The sequence below is a fragment of the Phyllobates terribilis genome, unplaced genomic scaffold (genome assembly GCF_046119375.1).
Source record: "Phyllobates terribilis strain yellow unplaced genomic scaffold, ASM4611937v1 Scaffold_119__1_contigs__length_5224398, whole genome shotgun sequence".
Taxonomy (NCBI): domain Eukaryota; kingdom Metazoa; phylum Chordata; class Amphibia; order Anura; family Dendrobatidae; genus Phyllobates; species Phyllobates terribilis.
Window position 1 is genome coordinate 1,801,790 of NW_027362879.1, and position 26,323 is coordinate 1,828,112.

General features: G+C 47.8%; 1 protein-coding gene across 1 annotated transcript in view; it reads left to right on the forward strand.

The window, feature by feature from the left end:
* Window positions 1-8,085: 8,085 nt before the first annotated feature.
* The window catches only part of LOC141201581 (uncharacterized), a 66,618-nt gene continuing 48,380 nt past the window's right edge, over window positions 8,086-26,323 (forward strand). Inside the window, exon 1 of the mRNA XM_073663573.1 lies at window positions 8,086-8,146. The gene's annotated coding sequence lies outside the window, so the exon portion shown is untranslated. The remainder of the gene's footprint in view (window positions 8,147-26,323) is intronic.

Genomic DNA, 26,323 nt, shown 5'->3' on the forward strand with positions numbered 1-26,323 from the left:
GTTTTATCAAGACCAAAGTCAGCACAGCCGGCTACCAGGACATTTTACAGCACTTCATGCTTCCCTCTGCCGACAAGCTTTTTGGAGATGGAAATGTCATTCTCCAGCAGGACTTGGCCCCTGTCCACACGGCCAAAAGTACCAATACCTGGTTTACACATAACAGTATCACTGTGCTTGATTGGCAGCAAACTCGCCTGACCTTAACCCCATAGAGAATCTATTATAGAGAATCTATGGGGTATTGTCAAGAGAAAGATGAGAGACACCAGACCCAACAATGCAGATGAGCTGAAAGACAGCTTTTGTATTGAAGAACTGAAATAAATTAACTTTTTGATGATATTCTAATTTAGTGAGATGCACCTGTATATGGAGCAGTGGGACCATCATGCTATATATATGGAGGAGTGGGGGCATCCTACTAAATATAGAGCAGTGTGTGTGTGTCACCCCAGGCCTGGATGCCACAAACAATAATCTGTTTCTGAAAGCAGGAGGGAGGTCCCCTGGTTAGGGACAATTAGCGCACAGCACCTCCTGTCCCAGGCCAGCAGGGGGAGCTGGCTGCCCCTATAAAAGCTGGAACTGGGGGCAGGGTTAGAGAAAACTGGACGACCTAGCTCAGGAGTGAGACTAGTCCCAGAGAAGGAGGGACAGTTCAGCTGTAGCTGAGGAGTCCGTGAGGCAGAGGAGAAACTGCAAGCCAGGGACAGAGGCGACGAGAGCCGGTCCTGGCAGAGAACCAATCTACCGGACATTGGGGTCCGAGGCTGTCAGGGTTACAAGCCCAGCAGCAGAGAACCAACCTGCGAGGGATTTCAGGTCCCTTGGCCTAAGAAGCCTGGAGGCTCCGCCACACAGAGGGACCAGTACATCGAGGAGCAAGCAACAGGTACCCAAGGCCTGAGTCGCAAGCCATACAGGAGAGAAGTACACGGCCAGTTCAGGGACGTGGGCTATTACACCACGAAAAGGGGGATAGTCAGAAAGAGCATAGAGAGAACGATAGGCCTACACACTCACCCTGACCAGTGGGGCTCGCCCGAATGCTCTCAGACACCCAGGTCCATTCCTAACCGGTACTGTTGGGTCATTAATAATATCTATAATAAAACCCTGAACTGTTTGAAGCGGACTCTGAACTCTTACTATTGCGACCTGCACTATCACCCCAAACATCCACCTACACTGCCCTGAGGCTACACTCTTCCCGTGGGGAGTTATCCTACCCCTGTGCTGCACACCAACACCAGCCTCAGCGGTCTGCCTTGCAGCGGCGGTTATCTCCAACCGTAATCCACGGGTGGCGTAGTCGGACATTCAAAACACTGATAAATAGACTGCCACCATTTGGTCTGACCACCCTGAGCCACGGGATCGGGTTGCCACTACTACCCCCATCAGCACCGTACACTAGAAGGCCCGGTTCCGGGTACCCCATGGCCCAGGGGGCGAGTCAGCTTTGGCATAGTCGGCAGAATTGTGACCAACCCGCCACAAACGGGTATTGCGTGCCTGGAAAAGACTCTATACATATCTGAGTGAAGTTTCCCGCCATTCGGGGCCATTTCCCGCCAATCGGAGCCGTTTCCCGCCATCGGGCGCCATCTTCGGGACGCCGCGCGGGAAGAAGAGGGGCGTGGATGTCCAAAAACGCGCGAGACCTGAAGCCCCGCCCTACGCTGAGACGCTGCGCAAGGTCCTGGAAGGAGATCCAGCGGATGCCGACGTCATCACCGAGCAACGCAAGGTCCTCGCCCAGAGCATCGCGAGCGGAGCCGCGGCCTACAGAAGAGGATCGCCAGAAGGTAGGCCACGGTTAACTAGGGGGGAGGAAGATGTCGGACGCGGAGGGACCCTCTACCACTAGCGTAGCCGCTGCAGCTGTGATGCCGTTTTCCATGCCCTATATTCATAGGCGGATTATAATGAGGGCAATCCGGGCGACCGCCCAGGGCCCCGAGCCTGCAGGGGGCCCGCGGCTCCAGGCGGGGTGTCTAATGCCGGATTGCCCTCATTATATGTGCAGGCCGCCGCGGCACATAGCGGTAGCAGTGGCGGGAGGGGGGGGCCCGGACTGCTCCCCTAGCAGCGGCCGCCGCTACTTCTTCATCGGCCGGGCCAGCACTGCAGCAGTTAACTTCCCTGTGCTGGCCCGGCCGCGTCACTGCTAGGAGACACGGCCCTGTGCGCGGCTGTGTCTCCTAGCTGTGACGTCATGCAGTGCGCCCCGGCCTGCAGTGCTGCACCGGAAAAGAGAGAGAGCAGGCAGGAGGAATTGAGCCGGGGGATGGTGAGTGTGTGTGTGTGTGGTCAGATGTGTGTGTGGGCAGGTGTGTGTGTGTTTGTGGGCAGGTGTCTGTGGGGGAAGGTGTCTGTGTGGGCAGGTGTGTGTGTGTGTGTGTATATATGTGTGTGTGTATATGTGTGTGTGTGTGTGTGTGGCGGGGGGGGGTGCAGAAATTCAATGAACAACTCAGGTAGCTAACAACTTTTATCTTGTATTTCTCTGCAGGATGTTTTGCTGATCTAACCATGGCCTCTACATCTCGCAGAAGACAGTGCTCAAATGATCCAAATATTTTTTGTTACATCTGTGGAAACTTTACTGTGAAGACTCAGAGGCGCAACATTACTGACTTTGTTAAGAGGGTGTATTTTGGGAACTTCAAAGTAAAACTTGGAGACCAAGACAAGCATTGGGCTCCTCACAAAGTGTGTAAAACCTGTATTGAGAGCTTGAGATCATGGTCTCAAGGAAAGAATGCTAAACTTCAGTTTGGAGTTCCTATGGTTTGGAGAGAACCAAGCAATCATTTAGAAGGCTGCTATTTCTGCCTTGTTGATGTAAAAGGTTTCAATAAGAAAAACAAGCAATATTTGCAATACCCAAGTATGTCTTCAGCTATTCGACCAGTTGCCCATAGTGAAGACATACTTGTTCCAAAATTTACTGCGCTTCCAGAAAACGTTGACACAGATCGCTCCTCACATTGTTATACTGATGAAGAAGACAGTCCAGATATTTTTCAGCCATGTGATGAAGATTGTGACAAACCAATTCTGTTTACTCAGTCTGCTTTGAATGATCTGGTTAGAGATCTTTATCTACCAAAAGAGTCTGCTGAACTATTGGCTTCAAGACTACAGGAGAATCGAATGTTGAAACCTGGTACAAGTGTCTCATTTTATCGCAACAGGGAAGCAGAACTGCGGAAGTCCTTCCATTCAGATGGCCAGCTTGTCTATTGTACTGATGTTGAAGGGCTACTTCTCTTTATGGGACTTCCAGCATATGATTCAAGGGATTGGAGGCTTTTTATTGATAGTTCCAAAAGAAGTTTAAAATGTGTTCTGTTACACAATGGAAATAAGTATGGCTCTGTACCAATAGGTCATTCTGTAAAACGTAAAGAAGAATATAAAAACATCAAGATTATTCTAGAAAGGTTACAATATAATGTTCATGGGTGGTTAATTTGTGTTGATTTGGAAATGGTTAACTTTCTTTTGGGTCTGCAAGGAGGGTACACAAAACACCCTTGTTTTTTTGTGCTACTGGGACAGTAGAGCTACAGCAGAGCATTGGGTGAAAACTGAATGGCCTCAGCGACAGAGTTTGGCATCTGGCGATAAGCATGTCATCCATGATCCTCTAGTGGATAGGAAGAACATTGTCTTTCCTCCCTTGCACATAAAACTTGGATTGATGAAGCAGTTTGTCAAAGCTCTCAATCACAGTGGAGAATGCTTTAACTATATACGTTCAAGTTTTCCTGGTCTTAGTGAAGAGAAGAAAAAGGCTGGAATATTTGATGGACCTCAAATAAGAACACTTATGAGAGACCCAAATTTTATCACATCAATGAATGAGACAGAAGAAAGAGCTTGGAACGCATTTTGTAATGTGGTGCAGAATTTTCTAGGGAATAAGAAAGCAGACAACTATGAAGAGATTGTGGAAGAGCTACTAATGAGTCTGCGAAATCTTGGATGTAGAATGAGTATCAAGATTCACTATTTACACAGCCATTTGGACTTTTTTCCAGAGAAGCTTGGGGATGTGAGCGAGGAACAAGGTGAGCGTTTTCATCAGGACATTAAAACAATGGAAGAACGGTATCAAGGCCGGTGGGACTCACATATGATGGCTGACTATTGCTGGAGCTTGATGAGAGACAACCCAGAAGCTGTACATCACAGATCAGCCAAGATAGAAAGTTCAAATAACTGCCATTTGCCATTCATCTGTGTGCCATATATATGTGTTTTTATATTTTGTAGCTTCATTCTGTAAGTATATTTGATTTGCTGTACATAGACTTTGTAATCTTTGTTATTCCTTGATTAAAAATATACAAAATGTAGTACCAAAAATCACGTGTTTTTATCTAAAACATTCAATAGGAGTAATTTTCATCAAAAATTGAAAATATCTCGAAATCCTGATGTGATAGCCAAAAACGGAGTTCGTATTCGTAATCAGCAGCCAAAATTGACTTAAAATAGGTTTTAAAACCTTTTGCCAGAAAAACTGCGTTGACCAGTGAATCAGTTATTTTTTTTATTACATTTTTTAAAGGGAAATTACAATAAAATGTCCCCAATCCCTTTTTCCCTTCTCCCAATCCATAATGCTGGGGTAAGATTATCTCTACAAAGACCCCTGTACAGGAATATTAGGGCTCCAGCGACATCACATCTATTATACAGAGAATAGCGCTATCTCCATAGCTCTGTACACAAGGACATAGAGATCAGACAAGGTCCTCATATTCAGGCAGCTTCTATTCTACTCCAACCCTCTTTATAAGAACAAGATCAGAGTCTCATTATACCGAGCAGAGAAGCTCCAGGGACAAAGACCCCGTCTGGTCCTAACACGCTGGGGGGTCCGGAGTATCCAGCCACGGGGCCCGGATTCTCTCATTTGTGGCCCCAGCGTTTCTTGTAGAATAAATCCCTTTCTCATCCAGTCCTGTAGTAATGACTTTGTTATCAGGTTTTGTAGGAGGGTTCGTCTGACTCCATCTTATGTTATCAATATCTGTGCGAGAAACAAGAGACGTCCGAGCGCAGTTTTACCGAGTGTCCAGTGTCAGTTCTTCTACATCTGATAAAGAGCCACGGTGTCTCCGACCGAACCTGGGAGTATACAGCTGTATACAGCATACACACAGGGCTCCGCTCCATACACACGGCTCCGCTCCATACATACCCGGCTCTGTACACACACGACTCTGTACACACACAGCTCCGCTCCGTACACACACGGCTCCGCTCCGTACACCTCGTACACACACGACTCCATATACACACGGCTCAGTACACACGCGGCTCCGCTCCGTACACCTCGTACACACACGGCTCTGCTCCGTACGCCTCGTACACACACGGCTCTGCTCCGTACGCCTCGTAAACACACGCGGCTCTGCTCCGTACGCCTCGTAAACACACGCGGCTCCGCTCCGTACGCCTCGTACACGCGCGGCTCCGCTCCGTACGCCTCGTACACGCGCGGCTCCGCTCCGTACGCCTCGTACACGCGCGGCTCCGCTCCGTACGCCTCGTACACGCGCGGCTCCGCTCCGTACGCCTCGTACACGCGCGGCTCCGCTCCGTACGCCTCGTACACACGCGGCTCCGCTCCGTACGCCTCGTACACACGCGGCTCCGCTCCGTACACCTCGTACACACGTGGCTCCGCTCCGTACACCTCGTACACGTGTGGCTCCGCTCCGTACACCTCGTACACGTGTGGCTCCGCTCCGTACACCTCGTACACGTGTGGCTCTGCTCCGTACACCTCGTACACGTGTGGCTCTGCTCCGTACACCTCGTACACGTGTGGCTCTGCTCCGTACACCTCGTACACGTGTGGCTCTGCTCCGTACACCTCGTACACGTGTGGCTCTGCTCCGTACACCTCGTACACGTGTGGCTCTGCTCCGTACACCTCGTACACGCGCGGCTCCGCTCCGTATACCTCGTACACGCGCGGCTCCGCTCCGTACACCTCGTACACGCGCGGCTCCGCTCCGTACACCTCGTACACGCGCGGCTCCGCTCCGTACACCTCGTACACGCGCGGCTCCGCTCCGTACACCTCGTACACGCGCGGCTCCGCTCCGTACACCTCGTACACGCGCGGCTCCGCTCCGTACACCTCGTACACGCGCGGCTCCGCTCCGTACACCTCGTACACGCGCGGCTCCGCTCCGTACACCTCGTACACGCGCGGCTCCGCTCCGTACACCTCGTACACGCGCGGCTCCGCTCCGTACACCTCGTACACGCGCGGCTCCGCTCCGTACACCTCGTACACGCGCGGCTCCGCTCCGTACACCTCTTACACGCGCGGCTCTGCTCCGTACACCTCTTACACGCGCGGCTCCGCTCCGTACACCTCGTACACACGGCTCCGCTCCGTACACACACGGCTCCGCTCCGTACACCTCGTACACACACGGCTCTGCTCCGTACACCTCGTACACGTGTGGCTCTGCTCCGTACACCTCGTACACGTGTGGCTCTGCTCCGTACACCTCGTACACACATGGCTCCGCTCCGTACACCTCGTACACACGCGGCTCCGCTCCGTACACCTCGTACACACGCGGCTCCGCTCCGTACACCTCGTACACACGCGGCTCCGCTCCGTACACCTCGTACACACGCGGCTCCGCTCCGTACACCTCGTACACACGCGGCTCCGCTCCGTACACCTCGTACACACGCGGCTCCGCTCCGTACACCTCGTACACACGCGGCTCCGCTCCGTACACCTCGTACACACGCGGCTCCGCTCCGTACACCTCGTACACACGCGGCTCCGCTCCGTACACCTCGTACACACGCGGCTCCGCTCCGTACACCTCGTACACACGCGGCTCCGCTCCGTACACCTCGTACACACGCGGCTCCGCTCCGTACACCTCGTACACACGCGGCTCCGCTCCGTACACCTCGTACACACGCGGCTCCGCTCCGTACACCTCGTACACACGCGGCTCCGCTCCGTACACCTCGTACACACGCGGCTCCGCTCCGTACACCTCGTACACACGCGGCTCCGCTCCGTACACCTCGTACACACGCGGCTCCGCTCCGTACACCTCGTACACACGCGGCTCCGCTCCGTACACCTCGTACACACGCGGCTCCGCTCCGTACACCTCGTACACACGCGGCTCCGCTCCGTACACCTCGTACACACGCGGCTCCGCTCCGTACACCTCGTACACACGCGGCTCCGCTCCGTACACCTCGTACACACGCGGCTCCGCTCCGTACACCTCGTACACACGCGGCTCCGCTCCGTACACCTCGTACACACACGGCTCCGCTCCGTACACCTCGTACACACACGGCTCCGCTCCGTACACCTCGTACACACACGGCTCCGCTCCGTACACCTCGTACACACACGGCTCCGCTCCGTACACCTCGTACACACGCGGCTCCGCTCCGTACACCTCGTACACACGCGGCTCCGCTCCGTACACCTCGTACACACGCGGCTCGGCTCCGTACACCTCGTACACACGCGGCTCGGCTCCGTACACCTCGTACACACGCGGCTCGACTCCGTACACCTCGTACACACGCGGCTCTGCTCCGTACACCTCGTACACACGCGGCTCTGCTCCGTACACCTCGTACACACGCGGCTCTGCTCCGTACACCTCGTACACACGCGGCTCTGCTCCGTACACCTCGTACACACGCGGCTCCGCTCCGTACACCTCGTACACACGCGGCTCCGCTCCGTACACCTCGTACACACGCGGCTCTGCTCCGTACACCTCGTACACACGCGGCTCTGCTCCGTACACCTCGTACACACGCGGCTCTGCTCCGTACACCTCGTACACACGCGGCTCTGCTCCGTACACCTCGTACACACGCGGCTCTGCTCCGTACACCTCGTACACGCGGCTCTGCTACATCCACACTGTAAACCCCTCCTGACCCCACACATAAACTTCAGCTCATCCAGCACCATGACAACCAGCACAGCAGAGTCCTGCATCCACTGAGGCCCCTGATCATGTGACCCCTGACTCCTCCCCTCCTGTGACCTCATCACAGCTCCTGTGCGCACAGAGCAGCCATATATGTGGTGGCGGCTCTGCAGGTGGAGGTATGTGGAGACCCCATTACTGGGCGCAGGGGGCATTAACCCCTTCAGCACGGAGACTCTTTTGGGGTCTTGTGTTGCCCCTTTATAAGAATCATAAGGTTTTTGTTCTGTTTCCTGTAATAGATACATACAACCCAACTATGGAGACAGGAAGGAGGAAACGTATTGTTCTAATAGTACAGGACCCCTTTACTGGCCCCACAGTGTAATGCCCCCATTATGCCCCTTATGCAGTATGTATGTTGCCCCCACAGTGTAATGCCCCCATTATGCCCCTTATGCAGGATGTATGATGCCCCCCACAGTGTAATGCCCCTATTATGCCCCTTATGCAGGATGTATGATGCCCCCACAGTGTAATGCCCCCATTATGCCCCTTATGCAGGATGTATGATGCCCCCACACAGTGTAATGCCCCCATTATGCCCCTTATGCAGGATGTATGATGCCCCCCACAGTGTAATGCCCCCATTATGCCCCTTATGCAGGATAGAGCCTAGAGAAAATGGAGTAGGACACCCAAACAATCAGAAACAAGGAAAAACTTATTTCAAACACTTTAAAAACACTTTTATTAGATAGAAAAATTAAAAGAGTTTCCTTTTCAATATATATATGTGACACTAATAGAAAGAGGTCATACAGGGTAAGAGAAACACACATAGCAGTTACGGCAACTCGTTTGTGGGTCCCCCGGGAGAATAATGCAAAAAAACCCTGTCAAAGGGTACAAGATAGCATAGTGTGTATGCAATGTATACCATTATAGGGCGTAAGTAAGAGTTCAGAGTCAAAAAACAGGAGAAAAATGGCCACCACTCAGATAAGAGAAATAATGGCCAGGATACAGAGACAATGCATAGTATAGGACTCACCCATGGGGACTAGGGTAACCACGTGGCCGTACTGCAGCCCCGACGCGCGTTTCGCGTGGCTTCCTCGGGGGGCTGTGGTTGTGGATGGGGTGGGCACCTTTAAATATACCTCAGGATGCAGCGCTGATTAGTGCAGCGCATGTGGAGCGACAACATCCCCCCATACCGCGTCACGTCCGGCCAATTTCCCGGGGAAGCGCGGGCAGCGACATACTAAAATGACGTCACCGCCCACACCTCCCACGTACGGAAGCCCGACGGGACGCGGCCAAGGGAGGGCGGCGCTGCACATGCGCGGCTCAGCCGCCGCCATGGCGGGTGAGGGCAAAGAAAAGGGCAAAAAACATACATTGTTGCGAGTTGGATATGGGACAAGATATGGACACGGTGAGTGTCCCATTCATGCCTAAACAGCACAATAATATCACCATAAGTATGCATCAGTGTGAATAAAACAGGGAGCATATTTGCCCATACATAGTGCAGCAGTGGTTATCACATTTACACAGAACGACAGGGACAGGCAAGTTTAAATGTATAGTGTAGTATATATTGCCAAATTGAAGGCATGTGGAGAGTCCAGTAGTTGCACAGTTGTCACCATTCACGGGAATCGTGTCATCAAGAGCCGGGGTGCATGATAAGTAACAATAAATTGGCTCCTAAAAATTATTTGTAACGATGAATATTCATAAGCACTATAGGTGCCCATCCCACATTCGTCCGAAACTCATCCTAAATAGTGCGGAGGTATAGATGGTGGTGCCTAAATATGAAGAAATGATAAAGAGAACAGAAAAATAAATAAAAAAATAGAAACATATATAATACTAAAATGAAAATCCACATTTAAAAACGAAGGAGAGGAGAACTCACAAGAATGAAGAGAAACTGTTGTATTCATTGAGACCGCCAGGGGTCACCGTATCCAAAATCGCAATCCAGCGGCACTCCAACTGCGCCAAGATGCGTTTGTAATCGCCTCCCCTAGTACCCAAATGTACCATATCGATACCAATAAACTTAAGGAGGGAGGGGTCGCAGTTATGGCGCAGTCTGAAGTGCCGCGGGACAGTCTTAAGTGTTGACACATCCAACACATCCTTTGCGGCCACCACATCCCTAACGTGTTCCCTAACACGAACCCGGAATTCACGAGACGTGAGTCCCACATAGTTCAAATTACATGGACAAGTGGCCATATAAATATCGTGTGTAGAACTGCAAGAGATGTGATGGGTGATTTTAAATTCCCTGCCATGATTGGTGGAAAAAGATTTAGCCCTAGTGATATTACGACAGGCCATGCATGATCCACAAGGATAACATCCCCATCGCGATTTAGTTATCCCAAATGGGGTTACCGTAGGGACCACATAGTGGCTCCTGACTAGTGAGTCCTTCAAACTTTTTCCTCTTCTGGCTGTCATTAAAGGTCTGTCAGGTAGGATCCTGCCAAGCACCGGTTCCGTTTTGAGGATGGACCAGTGCTTCTCAAGGATCCCCCGAATGGTCTGCCAGTGGCTGTTATACGTTGATATAAATCTTAATGGAGGATCTCTTTCATACAATCTACCAACACTAGTCAAGAGGAGATCACGTGGGGTCCCCTTATCACGTCTGTAGCCTCTCTTAATGCTCTGTGCACTGTAGCCCCGTTCCTGAAATCTTTGGCGCAGGTCCCGAGACTGAGACTCAAACGCCATATCGGTAGAACAAATGCGTTTGGTTCTAAGATACTGTCCAACAGGAATGGCCCGAATAGTAGCCGGTGTATGGGCTGATGTTGCATGCAAAAGTGCATTGACCGATGTTTTCTTACGAAACACGTCGGTCTGAAGTAAGCCATCCTGCTGGACAGTAATACCGATATCCAAAAAGTCTATGTGGGTAGAGTTCCATGTATACGTAAGTCTGATGTTCATTTGATTAATATTAAGAAAAGTAATGAAGTTGTGAAGCTCAGCCTCGGAACCCTGCCAAATAATAAAAATGTCGTCTATGTATCTATACCAGCACTGCGCATGGGAGGCGGCGCACGCGCCATCGCCGAGAACCTCCCTCTCCCAAAAACCGAGAAAGAGGTTGGCGTAAGATGGCACACATGCCGCACCCATCGCAGTGCCACGTTTCTGAAGAAAAAAACGGTCTTTAAATGTGAAAAAGTTGTGGGTAAGTATGAATTCCAGTAGTTCGAGGACCAGTGCACGAAGTGAGGCATCCAGACTGCTAGTCTCAAGAAAAAAACTTACTGCACGCAATCCATCTGTGTGGCCAATGCTGGTATATAATGATTCAACGTCAACAGCCACCAGCAGACTACCCGGATCAAGATATACACCATCAATTTTACCGAGGACATCTCCAGTGTCCCTGACATAGGAGGGCAACGTCTCCACAAGTGGATGTAAATAATGCTCAATAAATTTACAGATAGGGTCACATAGCCCTCCAATGCCAGAGACAATGGGACGTCCCGGTGGGTCCAAGAGATTTTTATGAACCTTAGGGAGTAGGTAGAACGTGGGAACTATTGGGTGTTTGGTACAAAGGCCATCAAAAACTTTTTTAGGGATAATGCCCTGTTCATATGCCCGCTCCAAAATGTCGAGAAGGTCGGCACTGAAGGATATCATGGGATTATTAGGTAAAGTATCATAGGACGCACGGTCCCTAAGGAGTTTGAAGGCCTCCTTTTCATACTTCACAACCGGCCAGATCACAACATTTCCCCCCTTGTCCGCAGGTTTAAAAACTACATCTTTAAAAGATTGTAGTTCTTTCAAAGCTTCTTTCTGTTGGATTGTAAGGTTGTGGTGTTTGGGTCCACCCGATAGGGCCCTAAGGTCCCTACTAACCAATTTATTAAATATCTCCACCTGTGGGCAGAGGGAGAAGGGGGGAAATGTGGTAGATCTGGCCAGAATAGAACACGGGAAAGTACCTGTGTTAACGGAGTTGCCCTCTCCCTCTAGCTCTTCCAGAGCCGATAGAGCCTCTCTCTCCAGGGTCGTGTCAGGATTCATATCAAACGTTGGTTTCATGTGTAATCTACGTAGAATTACTTTTCTAAGGAAAAGCTGTAAGTCCTTCAATACTGTGAAGAAATTATAACCGTTAGTCGGAACAAAAGTCAATCCCAAAGAGAGTACTTCAATCTGGCAGTCAGAAAGAGTGTGTGTGGACAAATTAATTACCTCTAATTTATTTGGTTTTGATTTTTTCTCCAGAGAGTGGGGGGGTGTCAATTTACGTTTTGAGTAGGTTTTACCCCTTAATTGTCCATGCTGTTTGTCATTCACAAATTTAGTGCCACCGACATTGGATTGATTACTTGTGGAGGTCCCTTCATCCATAGAGGATAATGATGACACTGAGTTCCACCGATTCTCCCATGTTTGTCTATTGGGGCCCTTGTGTCCTCTCCACTTGTAGACCCGTTTGGAATTAAAATCAGAGAGATCCCTCTGATATTTTTTGGTTTTGGTAGCCACTATTTCCTTTTCCCACTTCACAAAATCAGAATCCAAATCAGTATTGAATTTATTCCATCCCTCAGGGGTCAATTTAGTAGATATCAAATTTTGGAGACGATCAATCTCTGTCTCAATAATTTGTAAAGAAGACTCATTAGATTTGATCAAAAGCTCCATAAAGCCCTTGGAGCATACCGAGGACAGTTTTTCCCATTGGGTCTTTAGTGCATCATCATCAAAGTTATGTGCTGGAAAAACCTGGATCCGTAGACCCCTGGGGATCAGTCCCCTAATGATGTAGCGCTCAAGAAACGCTTTGTTCCACCAAAGGCGGATTTTTTTGTTATACAGGGTTCTCAATTCATCAAGTAAGTCCTCATTCTCCCTCGTATTTAAAACCACGGTGGTTTCCTCCCCGAAGACCTTATTAAGTTGCGTGAGCCACGTCTGCTCACGTATTTTGTGATCCATCTGTTCAGATCCACACGCTGTGAAAAGACACAGTATCAGCAAATGACAAAAAATCCTGAGGTATATTTAAAGGTGCCCACCCCATCCACAACCACAGCCCCCCGAGGAAGCCACGCGAAACGCGCGTCGGGGCTGCAGTACGGCCACATGGTTACCCTAGTCCCCATGGGTGAGTCCTATACTATGCATTGTCTCTGTATCCTGGCCATTATTTCTCTTATCTGAGTGGTGGCCATTTTTCTCCTGTTTTTTGACTCTGAACTCTTACTTACGCCCTATAATGGTATACATTGCATACACACTATGCTATCTTGTACCCTTTGACGGAGTTTTTTTGCATTATTCTCCCGGGGGACCCACAAACGAGTTGCCGTAACTGCTATGTGTGTTTCTCTTACCCTGTATGACCTCTTTCTATTAGTGTCACATATATATATATTGAAAAGGAAACTCTTTTAATTTTTCTATCTAATAAAAGTGTTTTTAAATTGAAATAAGTTTTTCCTTGTTTCTGATTGTTTGGGTGTCCTACTCCATTTTCTCTAGGCTCTATGTTCGATTAAGGAGTACCCTGTTTATTGTACTATGCATCATGGTGTTTGATCCAATTTTTTGCCCTTATGCAGGATGTATGATGCCCCCACAGTGTAATGCCCCCATTATGCCCCTTATACAGGATGTATGATGCCCCCACACAGTGTAATGCCCCTTATGCAGGATGTATGATGCTCCCACACAGTGTAATGCCCCCATTATGCCCCTCATGTAGGATGTATGATCCCCCCACACAGTGTAATGCCCCCATTATGCTTCTTATGTATTATGTATGATGCCCCCATTATGCCCCTCACAATGTGATGCCCCCATTATGCCCCTTATGCAGTATGTATGATTCCCCCCACACAGTGTAATGCCACCATTATGCCCCTCACACAGTGTGATGCCTCCATTATGCCCCTTATACAGTACTAGATGGTGGCCCGATTCTAATGCATCGGGTATTCTAGAATAGGTATGCGGTCGACCGGGCGCAGTCAGCAGAGCTGTGTTTAAATTTTGAGCCAAAATCGCTGATTGGTCGAGGCCGGCAACCGTGACCAATCAACAAAGCGGTGTTAAAATTTGGCGCCTATATCGCTGATTGGTCGAGGCCGGCGGCCGCGACTAATCAGGAGAGCGGGATTTAAATTTGGCGCCAATAATGCTGATTGGTCGCGGCCAGTAAACGTGACCAATGAGCAGAGCGGTATTTAAATTTGGCGCCAATTATGGTGATTGGTCTCGGCCGAGACCAATTAGCACAGCGGTGTTTAAATTTGGCACTAATAATGCTGATTATTCGAGACCGGTAACCACGACCAATCAGCAGAGCGGTGTTTAAATTTGGCGCCAATTTCGCTGCTTGGTCGCAGCCGGCCACCTCGACCAATCATCGAAGCGGTGTTTAAATTTGGCACCAATATGGCTGATTGGTCGCAACCACCGGCCGTGACCAATCAGCAGAGCGGTGTTTAAATTTTGCGCCAATACTGCTGATTGATCTCGGCCGGCGTCCTCGACCAATCAGCAGAGCGTTGCTTAAATTTGGCGCCAAAATCGCTGATTGGTCGAGGCCGCCGTCCGCGACCAATCAGCAATTTTGGCACAAAATTTAAACAACGCTCTGCTGATTGATCGCGTCCGTCAGCCGCGACTAATCCGCGATTTTGGGGCCAAATTTAAACCCCGCTCTGCATCGCTCTGCTGATTGGTCGAGGCCGGCGGCCGCGACCAATCAGCAGAGCGGGGTTTAAATTGGGCGCCAATAATGCTGATGGGTCGCGGCCGGCGACCGCGACCAATCAGCAGAGCGTTGTTTAAATTTGGCACAAAAAACGCAGATTGGTCACGGCCGGTGGTTGCGACCGATCAGCAGAGTGAGGTTTAAATTTGGCACCAATACTGCTGATTGATCTCGGCCAGCGACCGCGATCGATCAGCAGAGCGGTGTTTAAATTTGGCGCCAAAATCGCTGATTGGTCGCAGCTGGAGTCCGCGACCGATCAGCAGAGCGTTGTTTAAATTTGGGGCCAATCTCGCTGATTGGACGCGTCTGGCGTCCGCGACCAATCAGCAGAGCGTTGTTTACATTTTGCACCAATACTGCTGATTGATCTCGGCCAGCGACCACAATCAATCAGCAGAGCGGTGTTTAAATTTGGCGCCAAAATCGCTGATTGGTCACAGCTGGAGTCCACGACCAATCAGCAGAGCGTTGTTTAAATTTGGCGCCAATCTCGCTAATTGGTCGCGGATGGTGTCCGCGACCAATCAGCAGAGCGTTGTTTAAATTTTGCGCCAAGCTCGCAGCAGAAGTGTTTAAATGTGGCGGTAAGATCGGTGATTGGTCGCGGCCGCTATTTAAATGTAGCGCCCAAATCGGTGATTGGTCGCGGGCAGCGGCCGCGACCAATCAGCAGAGCGGTGTTTAACTTTAGCGCCAAGATCCCTGATTGGTCGCGCTCTCCGCACACGACCAATCCGCGAATCGTATTGGTGAGGAGCAGGGAGCGGAATCGTATTAGTGAGGACCGGGGAGCGCCGCTGCCTGTGCGGGTACTTCCGCTGCGAGAACCCGGGACATGAGCGGGCGCTCAGAGCAGAAGTATCCCGACCCGCAGCGCCGCTCCCCGGTACTCTCTTCACACCCTAGCCGCTGATGTCCCCACAGTATCCTCATGGTGTTACAAAGGTCCGGACATTTGTTTTAAAAATCGGTGATTGGTCGCTGACGCTACCCGCGACCAATCACCGATTTGGGCGCCAAATTTAAATATCGGCCGCGACCAATCAGCACAGCGGTGTTTAAATGTGGAGCCAAGATCGGTGATTGGTCGCGGACGATATTTCAATTTAGCGCCCAAATCGGTGATTGGTCGCGGGCCAAGACAGCGACCAATCACCGATTTGTGCGGCAGATTTAAATAGCGGCCGCGACCAATTGGATGTCAGCGCCGCTCCCCGGTCCTCCCTTCACACCCTAGCCGCCTGGATGTCAGCGGCGCTGCCTGTGCGGATACTTCCACTCCGAGAACCCGGGACATGAGCGAGCGCTCGGAGCAGAAGTATCCCGACCCGCAGCGCCGCTCCCCGGTCCTCCCTTCACGCCCTAGCCGCTGATGTCCCCACAGTATCCGCATGGTGTTACAAAGGTCCGGACATTTGTGTTAAAAATCGCTGATTGGTCGCAGGCGCTGCCCGCGACCAATCACCGATTTGGGCGCTAAATTTAAATATCGGCCGCGACCAATCGCTGATCTTGGCTCCAGATTTAAACACCGCTGTAATGATTGGTCGCAGACGCTATTTAAATCATTACAGCGGTGTTTAAATCTGGAGCCAAGATCGGTGATTGGTCGCGGCCGATATTTAAATTTGGCGCCCAAATCGGTGATTGGTCGCGGGCAGCGCCCGCGACCAATCACCAGGTTTTAACACAAATGTCCGGACCTTTGTAACACCATGCGGATACTGTGGGGACATCAGCGGCTAGGGTGTGAAGGGAGGACCGGGGAGCGACGCTGCGGGTCGGGATACTTCTGCTCCGAGCGCCCGCTCATGCCCCGGGTTCTCGGAGCGGAAGTATCCGCACGGGCAGCTGCGCTGACATCCATGCGGCTAGGGTGTGAAGGGAGGATCGGGGAGCGGCGCTGACATCCAATTGGTCGCGGCCGCTATTTAAATCTGCCGCACAAATCGGTGATTGGTCCCTGTCTTGGCCCGCGACCAATCACCGATTTGGGCGCTAAATTTAAATATCGGCCGCGACCAATCACCGATCTTGGCTTCACATTTAAACACCGCTGTGCTGATTGGTCGCGGCCGATATTTAAATTTGGCGCCCAAATCGGTGATTGGTCGCGGCCGATATTTAAAGTTAAGCACCCCTGTGCTGATTGGTCGCCGACGCTGCCCGCGACCAATCACCGATCTTGGCTCCACATTTAAACACCGCTGTGCTGATTGGTTGCGGCCAATATTTAAATTTGGCGCCCAAATCGGTGATTGGTCACGGGCAGCGTCGGCGACCAATCTGCACAGCGGTGCTTAACTCAGTGATTGGTCGGGTCCGAAGACCGCGACCAATCATCGAATCGTCTTGGTGGGGAGCGGCGCTGCCTGTGCGGCTACTTACGCTGCAAGAACCCGGGACATAGCGGGCGCTCGCAGCAGAAGTATCCTGACCCGCAGCGGCGGGTCAGCGGCGCCGGCGGTCCTTCTGCTGCTACCGGCCGGGAGATGAGCGCCTCGCGGCGCTCATCTCCCGGCTGCATCTCCGTCCCGATCTCCGTCCCGCAGATGGGTCCAGCGGTCGGGTTCCTTCTGCTGTTGCTGGCCGGGAGATGAGCTCCTCGCGCCGGTCATCTCCCGGCTGCATCGCCGCTCAGCTCCGTCCCGCAGATGAGCCGCTAACGGCCGCCATCTTTTTTCAGAAATCCCGTGGCGCTGATTGGCCGCTGGCGGACCAATGAGCGACGCGGGATTTCCTGGACAGACAGACAGACACACAGACAGACAGACGGTATAAGACAATTATATAGTAGATGTATGATGCACCCACACAGTGTAATGCCCCCATTATGCCCCTTATGCAGTATCTATGATGCCCCCACACAGTGTAATGCCCCCATTATGCCCTTTATGCAGTATGTATGATGTCCCCACACAGAGTAATGTTCCTATAGTACCACCTTCCCCCCACACACACAGTATAATGTTCCCATAATATTGCCTGAGGTCCTGCAGTTGGAATAAGTCCTGAGGTCCTGCACGTGGCATGATTCCTCTGGGATTGGTTTTCCCTTTGCCTGCTCCCCTACATGTAAACCCTCAAGCATGTATGCATGCATGTAGGGGAGCAGGCCTTACCAGATATCGAGGCTTTGTACAGTAATATACCGCATGAGGATGGTATCAGAGGAGTAAGACATTTCTTGAAATCGAGATCAATAGAGTGTAGCAGACATAATGACTTCATGGAGGATCTTTTAACCACTTCGCACCAGAGCCTGTTTTTGCCTTCGTGACCGGGCCAATTTTTTCAATTCTGACCACTGTCACTTTATGAAGCAATTACTCTGGAACGCTTCAACGGATCCCCCTGATTCTGAGATTGTTTTTTCGTGACATATTGTACTTCATGATAGTGGTAAAATTTCTTTGATATCACATGCGTTTATTTGTGAAAAAATCGGAAATTTGGCGAAAATTTTGAAAATTTTGCAATTTTCAAACTTTGAATTTTTAAGCCCTTAAATCAGAGAAATATGTCACACAAAATACTTAATAAATAACATTTCCCACATGTCTACTTTACATCAGCACAATTTTGGAACCAAAATTTTTTTTTGTTAGGGAGCTATAAGGGTTAAAAGTTGACCAGCGATTTCTCATTTTTCCAACAAAATTTACAAAAACATTTTTTTAGGGACCACATCATATTTGAAGTCACTTTGAGGGGTCTTTATGACAGAAAATACCCAAAAGTGACACCGTTCTAAAAACTGCACCCCTCAAGGTGCTCAAAACCACATTCAAGAACTTTATTAACCCTTCAGGTACTTCACAGAAATTTTTGGAATGTGGAAGAAAAAAATTAACATTTAACTTTTTTCACAAAAATGTTACTTTAGACCCAATTTTTTTTATTTTCACAGGGGTAACAGGAAAAAATGGACCCCAAAATTTTTTGTGCAATTTCTCTTGAGCGTGCTGATACCCCATATGTGAGGGAAAACCACTGTTTGGGCGCACGGCAGGGCTCGGAAAGGAAGGAGCGCCATTAGACTTTTTGAATGTAAAATTTGTCTGAATAATTAGCAGACACCATGTTGCGTTTGGAGAGCTCCTGATGTGACTAAACAGTGGAAACCCCCCACAAGTGACACCATTTTGGAAACTAGACCCCTTAGGGAACATATCTAGATGTGTGGTGAGCACCTTGAACCCCAAGGTGCTTCACAGAAGTTTATAATATTGAGCTGTAAAAATAAAATTTTCACATTTTTCCCACAAAAACGTTTTTCATCCCTTAATTTTCCATTATCATAATGGTAATAGGATAAATTGCACCATTAAATTTGTTGTGCAATTTCTCCTGAACACGCCGATACCCTATATGTGGGGGAAAACCACTGTTTGGGCGCACGGCAGGGTTTGGAAGGGAAGGAGCGCCATTTGACTTTCTGAATGTAAAATTTGTCTGAATAATTAGCAGACGCCATGTTGCGTTTGGAGAGCCCCTGATGTTCCTAAACAGTGGAAACCCCCCACAAGTGACACCATTTTGGAAACTAGACCCCTTAGGGAACTTATCTAGATGTGTGGTGAGCACCTTGAACCCCAACGTGCTTCACAGAAGTTTATAATAATCAGCTGTAAAAATAAAATTTTCACATTTTTCCCGCAAAAACGTTTTTCATCCCTTAATTTTGCATTATCATAAGGGTAATAGGATAAATTGCACCATGAAATTTGTTGTGCAATTTCTCCTGAACACGCCGATACCCCATATGTGGGGGAAAACCACTGCTTTGGTGTACGGCAGGGTTCGGAAGAGAAAGGAGCGCTATGTTGGCTGGGATAGGCAGCAGACACCATGTCACATTTGAAGAGTCGCTGACATGCAGAAACAGCAGAAACCCCCACAAGTGACCCCATTTTGTAAACTACACCTCTCAAGGAATTCATCTAGGGAAGTAGTGAGTATTTTTTAATTTTTAAATTTATACCATTGGGCAGTGAAAAAAGCATAATTATATTTTTACCACAAAAAAATGTTTTACCCTCAGATTTTACATTTTCACACAGGGCAATGGGTAAAAATGGTGCCGAAATGTGTCACACAATTTCTTCTAAAAGTGCCAATACCCCATATGTGGCTGTATCGTACCGCTCAGCCATACGGCGAGATCTGGGGGGGACGGAGTGCTATTTGACAATTGGAGAACAAATTATTGTAGAATAGGCATTTGGATTTGGGAGCACAAAATTTTTTGAATTTCTTTTGGGGGGCAAGGGTCATTTTGCTTTTCCAGAGCCTTTCTGCTACCAGTAACTTGGAAGTCCCTTATATTTTTAACAGATAACGGACCTGAGTGGGGACTAGCTTTTTTTGAGGACTGAGTTGAAGCTTTTATTGGGAACATTTTACGTAACATTTATCCGGCGCTCTAGGCTGAGCACTTACATCGGGGTTTCCATCTAAATTTCCAAGTGATGTAATTCAGATGAAACCCCTGCGGGATCCATTCACTGTAATGAGGCAGCAGAGTTACTCTGGACTCCGTCTGGCCTCTGTTTAGCGGTGTCCTTTTTTTCAGAAGTGCACAAAACTGTGGCCAACCGCACTTTTATGCACGCCTAAAACAAATGACACCGTGGGATCACAGGCCAGACGGCATCCACAGTGGCCTATATCTGCCTCATTACAGGGAATCTTCCGTCATGGGTTCCGGCTGAATCACATATTTCAGAGATTTACATGGAAACTCTGGCGTAAGTGCTCAGCGCAGAGCGCAGGATAAATGTGTGCCGAGCCATACTGCGATCTCTGGGAGACATAATAAACAAATCAGTAGCAGGTGAAGAATTGGTTTTATTTATTTTTTACGCCGTTCCTAGTGTGATATAACTGATTAGATTACTTTATTCTTCGGGTCGGTGCGATTACAGAGATACCAGATTTATATCGGGTTTTTATGACTGACAGCTGTCACACACTAAGAGACGCTTTTTTTTTGCAAAATCTAGTTTTTGCATCGCCATATTTTGAGAGCTATAATTTTTCCATATTTCGGCCGACAGAGTCATGTGATGGCTTGTTTTTTGTGGGACGAGTTGACATTTTTATTGGTACCATTTGTGGGTACGTGACATTTTTTGATCGCTTTCTATTCCGTTTTTTTGGGAGGTAAAATTAACAAAAACCAACAATTCAGGAATTGTTTTTTGAGGGTTTTTTTTATGCCGTTCTGCGTGTGGTAAAAGTGATCAGGCAGCGTTATTCTTCGGGTCAGTACGTTTACAGCGATACTACACTTACTGTATATTTTTTTATGTTTTGGCGCTTTTACACAATAAAACAATTTTAAAGAAAAAATATTTTTTTTGCATTGCTTTATTCTGAGAGGTATAACTTTTTTTATTTTTTGGCTGATGGAGCTGTATAGTGGCTTGATTTTTGCAGAACAAGATGACGTTTTCAGCGGTACCATTTCTATTTTCATTTTGCTTTTTGATCGCATTCTTTTCCACTTTTTGTTTGGCGATATGAGGAAAAAGCATAGTTTTTTGCTCCGTTTTTTATTTATTTTTATTACGGTGTACACATAAGGAGTTAATTAGTGTGACAGTTTTATAGCTTGGGTTGTTTCGAACGCGGCAATACCAAATATGTGTACTTTTTTTATTTTTGCATAACTATATGGATTTATCGGTTTAATATTTTATTTATTTATTTTTATTTATTTTGTATTTTTTTTTTAACAGTTTCAAAACATTTTTTTTTACCTTTTTTACATTTTTACTTAGTCCCTGTATGGGACATTAATTTTTATTTTTCTGATCCCTGATCTCATGTAATGTAATAGACATATATTACATTACATGAGATCTTCACTGACTGTTTCACAATCTCCTGTCTGGCATCAGCTACATACAGGCTGAAGTCAGACAGGAAGGACACCATATATGGCAGAGCTGGAGGCGGTCATGTGACCTCCAGCTGCCATAGCAACGCCAGGTCCTGAAAGCAATCAAGGGGTCGTCAGAGAGGTAAGTGGACGACCCCCTCTCCTCCTGCTGTCTCCTATATGCCGCGATCACTATAGATCACAGCATATAGAAGACAGCAAAGGGTTAACATCACTGGGACCTGATCTAATCAGGTCCCGATGATGTTCCCTGTCAGAGCTAACGCTCTGCACCGCTCTCACAGCGCTTGCAGGACCCAGGGGGTCCTGAGCACTGCGAGACCACCCACCGTTTTTAAACGTCCGCGCTGCACAGAGCCCAGGCAGCGCGGACGTTTATCTACAGTGGGCGGTCGGGAAGCGGTTAAAATTCACTCTTGTTCATAACTTCTTTCTTTTTGACAGGAAGTTATTCACTAGCTCAGGGGTACTGCGATGGGGAGCCCCTGTGCCCCCTCGTATGCTAACCTAGTTTTGAGCTGGTGGGAGAAAACCACAATATTCTGGGATGATCATAAGTGGTGGCAACCATATATTGGGGTATGGTATAGATATATTCATGACATTTTTATCATCTGGTCAGGGACGAGTGAACAATTTCTTGAATTTGTCAAGGAACTCAATGTCAATAGCGATGGCCTTAGAGGTACATCAGAGGTTAATTATAACCAGTTGCTTTTCCTGGATGTACTAATCAAGAAAGAACTGGATGGGACCCTAGGGACATTCATCTACCATAAACCGACAAGCACTAATGGTCTATGGAAGTGGGATAGCCACCGCTCCATCCCCCTAAAAAAAGGAATACCCAAGGGCCAATTTTTACAGTTGAGAAGGTACTGTACTAATGTCACAGATATTAATATACAGGCAATAGACATGAACACCAAATTCAAGGAAAAAGGTACCCACAGTACATTTTGGATTTCACACAATTGTTTGCAGAAAATTGGGAGAGACAGACACTCCTCCATACCTAACCAAGAGACCAAGAAAAATTTAGGATAACACAATTAATAGGAAGTTGTGACAATCAGAGTGACCATATCTTTAACCCCTTAACAACATTAGACGTACTAATACGCATCTGTGCCCTGGGACTTAAGAGCCAGACCCCTATTAGTACGTCATCGCGATCACGCGCGCACACAGGCTGTGCGGGCGCGATCGCCGCTGGGTGTCAGCTGACACCCGGTACTATGTGCAGGGAGCGGTCCCGCACCGCTCCCAGCACATTAACCCCCGCAATGCTGCGATCGAAGTCAATCGCAGCATTGCGGTGGCAAGGGGAGGTGATCGCAGATACTCACCTCCTCTTCCGGCCTCCAGCTCTGTCTGCCGTGGCTTCCAGGATGTTGCCATGACGACCCGATGACAACATCCGGGTCACCAGACAACAGGAAGATTGTTTGGACATGCGCAGTGCATCTCCAAACTATCTTCTCCCTGTCCAGCGCTGACAGCCTGCATAGCACAGGGATGGTGCTGCATTCCTGTGCCATGCAGGCGATCAGAATAAAAAAAGTGAAAGTCCCAGAGTGGGACAAAGTAATAAAGTATAAAAACTATCAGAAAGTGAAAAAAAAATTAAAAAAAAATTGTAAAAATATATAAAAAAAAATCCACCAAAAATAAAAATAGAATGTACCCATCAATAAATGTTATTATAAAAATAAAAAAAACAATAAAAGTACACATATTTGGTATTGCCGCATCCGGAACAACCTGACCTATAAAACTTTCCCACTAGTTAACCCCTTCAGTGAACAAGGGAAAAAAATAAATAAAAATGAAGCAAAAAACAATGCTTTATCATCATACCGCCAAACAAAAAATGGAATAACACGTAATCAAAAAGACGAATATAAATAAAAATGGTACCGCTGAAAACGTCATCTCGTCCCGCAAAAAACAAGCCACCATACAGCTCCATCAGCCGAAAAATAAAAAAGTTATAGCTCTCAGAATAAAGCTATGCTAAAAAATATTTTTTTCTATAAAATTGCTTTTATGTAAAAGTGCAAAACATAGAAAAACGATATAAATGTGGTACAGCTGTAAACGTACTGACCCAAAGAATAAAGCTGCCTTATCAATTTTACCACACGCGGAACAGAATAAAAAAAAAAACAATTCCTGAATTGTTGGTTTTTGTTTGTTCTGCCTCCCAAAAATCGGAATAGAAAGCGATCAAAAAATGTCACGTGCCTGAAAATGGCACCAATAACAACGTCAACTCATCCCGCAAAAAACAAGCCGTCACATGACTGTCTGCCAAAATCTGGGAAAAATTATAGCTCTCAAAATATGGCGATGCAAAAACTAGATTTTACAAAAAATGCGTCTTTTAGTGTGTGACAGCTGTCAGTCATAAAAACTCCATATGATTCTGGTATCACTGTAATCGCACGGACCCGAAGAATAAAGTCGTCTAATCACTTATACCGCATGAAGAACGGCGTAAAAAATAAACTCTCGGGTTAGGGTTGGGCTAGGGTTAGGGCTGGGTTTGGGGTTAGGGTTGTGATGGGGTTGGGATTTTTTTCAAAAGTAAGAAAAAAAGATGACGATATGGCGACTAGTGTTGAGTTCAAGTGCTCGCTACTTGAGTTTGCATCGGGTGCTCGGGTATGCATTGAGTATCGTGGGTATTTGAGTGACATGCTCGAGTCTCCGCCCCATATGCTTCGCGGCCAAAAAAACTTCGTGGGGATTGCCTGCCATGCACGAGCGATCCCCGCATGTTTTTTTTTGGGTGTCTAATAACATTGAAACATGCGGGGCAGGGACTCGAGCATGTCACTCGAGCACACCCAGTACATGGTGCATACCTGAGTACCCGATGCAAACTCAAGTAGCGAGCACTTGCGCTCAAGACTAATGACAACTTATTCAATATGATGACCTAATGTTATCAAATTCTGTGTCATACCTCTGGGTTCAAAATGTTCACTATACACCTTAACAAAATCCTTGAGGGGTATAGTTTCCAAAATGGGGTCACTTGGGGGGGAGCTCCACTGTTTAGTCACATGCTCTCCAAACGCGACATGGTGTCCGCTAACAAATTGAATGGAAAATCGGCTCAAATTGTTAGCGGACACCATGTTGCGTTTGGAGAGCCCCTGTGTGCCCAAACATTGGAGCTCCCCCACAAGTGACCCCATTTTGGAAACTAGACCCCCCAAGGCACCTATCTAGATGCATAGTGAGCACTTGGAACCCCCAGGTGCTTCACAAATTGATTCGTAAAAATGAAAAAGTGAAAAAAAAACAAAATGGGGTCACTTGTGGGGGAGCTCCAATGTTTAGGCACATCAGGGGCTCTCCAAACGCAACATGGCGTCCGCTAATTATTCAAGCAAATTTTACAATCAAAAAGTCAAATGGCGCTCCTTCCCTTCCGAGCCCTGCCGAGCGCCCAAACAGTGTTTTTTCCCCACATATGGGGTATCTGCGTGCCCAGGGGAAATTGCACAACAAATTTTGGGGTCCATTTTTTCTTGTTACCCCTGTGAAAATAAAAAAAATTGGGTCTAAAGTAACATTTTTGTGAAAAAAGTTAAATGTTCATTTTTTTCTTCCACATTCCAAAAATTCCTGTGAAGCACCTGAAGGGTTAATAAAGTTCTTGAATGTGGTTTTGGGCACCTTGAGGGGTGCAGTTTTTAGAATGGTGTCACTTTTGGGTATTTTCTGTCATAAAGACCTCTCAAAGTGACCTCAAATGTGATGTGGTCCCTAAAATAAATGGTTTTGTAAATTTTGTTGGAAAAATGAGAAATCGCTGGTCAACTTTTAACCCTTTTAGCTCCCTAAGAAAAAAAAATTTTGGTTCCAAAATTGTGCTGATGTAAAGTAGACATGTGGGAAATGTTATTTATTAACTCTTTTGTGTGACATATCTCTCTGATTTAAGGGCATAAAAATTCAAAGTTTGAAAATTGCAAAATTTTCAAAATTTTTGCCAAATTTCCATTTTTTTCACAAATAAACGCAAGTGATATCGAAGAAATTTTTCCACAATCATGAAGTACAATATGTCACGAAAAAACAATCTCAGAATCAGGGGGATCCGTTGAAGCGTTCCAAAGTAATTATCGCATAAAGTGACAGTGGTCAGAATTGTAAAAATTGGCCTGGTCATTAACGTGCAAACCACCCTCGGGAGTTAAGTGGTTAATATCCTCAGAAAACACTGCTATATACTTGTGGTCGACCCGGACCTGAGGGTGCTGTGGGATGTACTGTCAAAACAACTTTCAGAAAGGGTCGTTTAATTAGGGACCGTTTAGTGCATAGTTTCTATAACAAAAAACTCCACCGAAGGGGACTTGGCTAGATAGAACAGTTTGCGGTTTCTTTAGATGTGGAGAACGTTGTACATGTAATTGGATGAGACCATGTAAATCTTTCTCGAGCTCCTCCACGGGTAAAACCTTTTTTCAGAGGGATTATTCCAACTGTAAAACGTCAGGACTTATATATATGGCCACATGCACTTGCCCCCTAGATTATGTATGCAGGACCAAGAGTGAGTCTAGGAGGAGGGTGGGGGAGGGGGAATTTGGGTGATATACACCATGGTCGGGACACTCCATTAGTGAGACATATGAACAGTGT